The sequence below is a fragment of the Ictalurus punctatus genome, chromosome 25, assembly GCF_001660625.3.
Source record: "Ictalurus punctatus breed USDA103 chromosome 25, Coco_2.0, whole genome shotgun sequence".
Classification (NCBI taxonomy): Eukaryota; Metazoa; Chordata; class Actinopteri; order Siluriformes; family Ictaluridae; genus Ictalurus; species Ictalurus punctatus.
This window is the reverse complement of record NC_030440.2, coordinates 18,852,804-18,858,803: the sequence shown is the minus strand read 5'-3', so window position 1 is coordinate 18,858,803 and position 6,000 is coordinate 18,852,804. Positions and strand designations below refer to the sequence as shown.

General features: G+C 38.4%; 1 pseudogene; it reads left to right on the top strand.

Moving 5' to 3' along the window:
• The first annotated feature begins 1,906 nt into the window (after positions 1 to 1,906).
• On the top strand, positions 1,907 to 3,823 carry LOC128629150 (Ig kappa chain V-III region MOPC 321-like; annotated as a pseudogene).
• The last annotated feature ends 2,177 nt before the right edge of the window (positions 3,824 to 6,000 follow it).

Genomic DNA, 6,000 nt, shown 5'->3' with positions numbered 1-6,000 from the left:
ATGCGGAGAAACGTATTCATCAAATACTGGTGACAGAGAAGCGTCCTCTACAAAACAGGAGAACAAAGTGGAGCACTCGGACATGCCGGGACGCGGAGCAAAATCTTCAGCAAAACAGGGCGACTGAGCGGCGTCCTCAGCTGAACAGAAAGGCTGAGGGGCATCCTCAGACGAGCAGGGAGGCTGACTGACATTCTCCGTTGACTTGGTACGCTGGACTAGATTTACATTAGGGGATGGAGAGTGGGAGATGGTTCCAGAACAGTTAAAAGGCTCCCACTTGTACCGGAACTCCTGGACCCTGAACAATTCCGCTGCATCCATTTGTCGGTCTCACGTTCTGTCACATTATGAAGTTGGATACGGATACAATTGCGGATTTTCAAGCATTTAATAACCAATAAACAAAAAAACAAAAGATTCTACAACAAACATAAGAAACACTGTGGCAAAAACTAAATACGGCAGCTTAGACAAAAGCATAGTACAACAATGTGACACAAGGAAGCACTGCAAACAGTGACTATATATAAGTGTGCTCGTTATGTAGGAAGTGAATACAGGTGCAGGTGGTCATGTGACTGATGAGTGTGGTGCAGTGGCTTACACACCTTCGCAGAATTAGGCAAATGAGGGTTCTGTGTTTCAGTGTACGGTGGCACAGATAAAGAGCCCCAGGAGAGAGAGAGCTGAGCAGGACAGAGGTGTGTGTGTGTGTGTGTGTCTTGAGAAATAAAATCAGTTCGCAAAAAATTGAAAGTAAACAAAAGAGAGAATAAAGAGACTTTTTAAGTTGTCCCCAGCTTGCCTCCCTTCTCCTCATTCCAGACCCAACGCAGGAGAAGTGCTACATGGAGATTTATGTCCTTAAATTTATTTTTAATTAATTGAAAGGTATTTTTATTGACAGTTTCATATAGTGATATTCATCCAATATTGTTTACTTTAAAAACAAACTACTAAGCTTTATAATATGTTTGTTTTTACTGAAGCACTTCACAGTTCAACATCATTTACATTATAAATATAATAAAGTACAAATAGAATAAATTCAATCATAACAAAAGAAAATACATTGTAGTCTATTTCCAAATAAACATTTCCAGTTCCAAAAATGCATTTGATTTCCAAAATCCAATCCCGATCAGTTACAGGATTCGATATCCGATAAATTTTCTCCGCTATCCCATCCACCATTTTGTTTTTGCTGCTAGCGGCTGGTATCTCTCTAATGAAATATTAGTATTGAGTTGCACATGCAGTCATACACTTGTCTTCTAAACCCATTTCTAATCTGTGGTGTCCTCAGTGTGTGTGGAGTTTACACACAAGGTAGGAGTAGAATGAAAGGGTATGAGACAATCACACTCTTTCACAACTCAAAGAGCTTTCCCATACTAGTCAGTACTGTGCTAATAATGCTAATCACATTTCATCTGGAATAACTTCATGTCTAAATACTAAAGTGATAATTTAACTAAATTCATTTATACATACACAATGTCATGACCTTTAATATTGTTCACTGTTAAAATTCACACCATGTTTTAAGTTAGTCTCAGGAATCTGACTAAACCACCTGACGCTAACCACCAACCGCTTCAGGGAAAAACACTCCTCTATTTTAGTTAAAATGTAAACACTATAAAGTTACATGCACACTTTCTTATTAACTGCTGTACGTAACATCTTTAAAAAGAAAGAAAGAATGAAAGTAACCTTTTCTACTGAAAACCTTTCTAGTGTCTACATCTTAAATAATACAGTTGAGCGTTTCCCCCAAAGTGTCTGATGATTACCGTAAAACCCCGTATATATACGCTCACTCCAGGTTCTACCGTAGACAAATGATTTGTGAAAGGACCATACTGAAACTGTACTGCGTCCCCCTCCCCCACAGCGGGATTACACATTATTCCTCTTTGGAGTTGTTAGATCTGCTGACCTAAAAGCACTTCATTAAACTTCTTCTATCAGAGAGGTTCCAGCACACAGGACTGATAGAGCTCCAGTACATCATATCTGTAAAGTCATGTGACTCATCACAGCATCAGAATAGACAAGAATTCACTGTGAGCTTCACATCTCATTACAGCTAATGGACCAATCAAATCAGTCCACAGCTTCAAAACATCCAATCAGGCGTGAGTCTGGACCTGCTTTTCTACTGAACTCACAAGTTCATTACCTCACTATCACTTTGTCTAAACAGGAACGATGCTCACACTCTTTGTCGTGCTTTACTCTCTTTTTTCTCTCTGCACAGCTGGTGAGTAACATTTTGAAAACATTCATTTAAAATAGTCAAATTTTACATTTAAATCATTTACTGACATTAAACATTAAATATTAAACACTTTTTTTTACAGGAAAAACTTCTGACATCAAGGAGCTTCATGTGAAAACAGTAAAGCGTGGAGAAGATGTAACTATTGAGTGTAGCATGAGCAAGGTCACAAACAATAATAATTTACCTTGGTACAGACAGAGTTTTGGAAAAGTTCCTCAGTATTTTGTAAGATATTACAGCTCTAATAGTGGCTACACATTTGCAGAGTGATTTAAAGATAGCCGCTTCAGTATGACTGTAAATGACCAGAAGTTTGATCTCAACATTATCGGAACGAGAGAAGATGATGGAGGAGAATATTTCTGTGGAGAAGTGGAGGTAACTGCACTAAAGTTCACATCTGGAACACGTCTGCAATTTGAAGGTAAACAGTTTTACTCTGATAACCTGCTAATTCCAGATCAACACTTTAACCAGAATTATGTGTACATATGCATTAAATGTTGAATATTTCACATTATTCATATTTAGTATCATTTCTGTTTATTTGCTGCTTTTCCAATGTATTTGTAAAGGTGAAGAGATGAAACACTGTCCTACACCTGGAACGGTTAACATCAACACAGATTCTGTTACAGGGTCCAATGAGGGTTCAAAGAGCAGTGATGGAGAAGGTAAGAGTTTTGATCAAATAAACTTCCTTTCACTTTCTATAACAGAATTTTCTGTAGTTAAAACCTTTTCCTGTTAATAAATCATCCAATATTTAAAGTTTTTTTCAGTGTCACTCCATTATATATTTCAGCTCCTGATGTTTATTATTTTTTAAACAATTTTATTTTTCCATACAGGTTCCAGTTGTTCTGATCAGATGCATGTGCTGGTCTGGCTCTCCATTTTTAGAGTTGGAGTTCTTGCCTTCATGCTTCTTATCTTTCCAATAATCCTGATTGTTTTCAAATTAAGATCAAATTAGAAATTCAGATACAAATGGAAGAAATACTGCTTTAAGGAGAAAACAGTGTGTTAGATTTAACTAGAGCTAATTGCTTATATTGTCCGTATATTTTAATGATTTTGGTCTAACTGTAATGTGGAGGTATTTACCAGCCGTACTTACAGCTGCATTTAAGGGCTCCTGAGAGGCGCAGTACAAAATCGTTCTCCCTATTGTCTCGGGGTCTAATCCTGACCATACCACAGACATCTGTGGTCGGAAGTCCAAGAGAGCAAAATTGTCCATGCTCTCTGGGAGGGAGGGACATACTCTCTCTCCCCTGTTAATCACAGCAACACCAATCATGAGCATCTGTGGGTGTGTTATGCTGCCCCCTGATGGTCAGAAGTTCGAAAAGATGCAGTTATCTGGCTTCATGTGTCTCACAGGATGCATGTGATAGCCTTCGCCCTCCCTGGTTGGTAGCTGTTGTGTGACAGGGGAGACCTCACTGGAGGGTGGGAACTGGCCATGAATAAATTAGGGAGAAAATCAGGGGAAAATTTAAAAATGCATTTAATTAAATAAAATCTAAAGTGAATGTACAATGCAGTATTCCTCTTTATTTAAAAGACTTTTCTTCATAACTTCAAAGAAAACTTCATATTTTGATGTTGTCTTGAGAAAGCCGTCTGAAGGTTTGAAAGTTGTATAAGCTTTTAATTTAATGATTTGGAAAGAGAAAGAAATACCTTGCCAGCATGAACTAGCATGTTTTGCTAGCATGTTTCCGCATGTTGCTAGCATGAATTAGCATGTTTTTATACAGTGATAATACGAAATACCATGTATTGCTAGCATGTTCTAACATGTTGTTAACATGTTTTAGCACACTGCTAGCATTAATTATCACTTTACTAGCATGGATTAGCATGTTGCTAGCATATTTTAGCACGCTGCTAGAATGAATTAGTTTGTTGCTAGCATTAATTAACACATTGCTAGCATTAATTAGCACATTGCTAGCAATAACAATGCTATCATGGATTAGCATGTTGCTAGGATCAACGAGCATGTTGTTAGAATGAATTAGCATGTTGGTAGCAAGTTTTAACACAAAACTAAAAATCTTAGCAAAATCTACCATTAAATAATCTTTCCATATTAATAACATGTTTAATACAGGTTAACCATTACATGATTCAAATCTACACATCTTCAATTAATTGCACAAACTCATCAAATGTTACAAACTGTAGTGTGTCCAGCCCTGTCACATACAACACTCGTTGGCGGAGGATGTTGGGGAGGGGGACGCAGTACAGTTTCAGTACGGTCCTTTCACAAATCATGACTAAGGTAGAAACTGGAGTGAGTGTAAATATACGGGTTCTGAAAGGAAATTTTTCAGATATTTCTGAACTTTCAAATTCACGCATTTACACTCGAGCTGTTACTTTTTTTTGTATAAATGGCTTATATTCCTCATAAGCATGCATTAAAACCTCTAACTCTGCTTCTCTGAAGTATGCAGCTCACTAGCAGAATGGAGCAGGAAGAAGTCGAGCACTATTGTAATCAGATACTCGAGTATTTAATCGAGAAGGCGTTTTGTTTTTTACAGTGTAATGAACTCCAACACTTTTCCATTACAGAAGCGTTCCATAATCGACCAGAAGAAACAGGATTTCTGTAGCTGGGGTTTATCCAGGTGCAGCAAACACTCCTGACATCTGCCCTGGATAAATCTCATCAACTCATCCTTCTGCATCTCAGCACTGTAACAGATGTTTTAACAGCTGGCTTATAGAGATTACTGCACACACACACACACACACACACACACACACACACACACACACACACACACACACACACACACTTTAACCACCTGGTGATGTGCTTCAGAACATCTGTGCAATTATATGTCTGTACTAAAGAGTTTACGCTTTTGAGAGAATAAGAAGCTCTGTAAACCAATGACTTTGCTAAGGCTCTTCAGATTTATTTAAATTATAGGAGGTGTTTATTATTTGTTTTTTCTTTTTTGTTGCTTTTATGTTGATATGTTGTGTTAATGATATTGCATCCATGTATTGAATGTTTACATTTAAATATAAACAGGACTGCACTAGAATGTCGCTGCATGCTACAATTACCCATAATCCCCCTCTCTGTATCATGACACAAAGACACAAAAACACATTAATGCAGAAGTTTAAACCAGGCTTTACTGTGTGTGTGTGTGTGTGTGTGTGTGTGTGTGTGTGTGTGTGTGTGTGTGTGTAAGTGTGAACACTTAAGGGATGTGCTGCTACATCTATGAAGAGCCATCGTCAAACCACAATGCTATTTCTGTTAAACTGAAACATGTGATGTGACACAGTGCTGCTGCAGCCAGTAACACTTCTTCACATGCATTAAGAGCGTTTGGATCGAATACTTGAATCCACATCCAGAAATGATTCTGGGCTCGTTTGGGGGCGGGGATGAACATCACAGGTTTGCCTTCACATTGAAGAATTCCTTCTGAACCGTGGATCGATTGTGCAGTTCCATACGTCACTTTTGTACACACAGGTTTGCAAAATGGTAGCCATTAGGTTCATCCATATTGGGATAAACTTTATGTAGTCCACTGTTATAGAGGGTAAGGTGGGAATTAGGAGACTGACCCATCGGCCTCTGCCAGGAATATGATGTGTAAGGGTGTCCCATCGGCCTCTGGCGTGAACATGGCTTGGTAGACTGCCTCATCGGCCTCAGGCGTGAG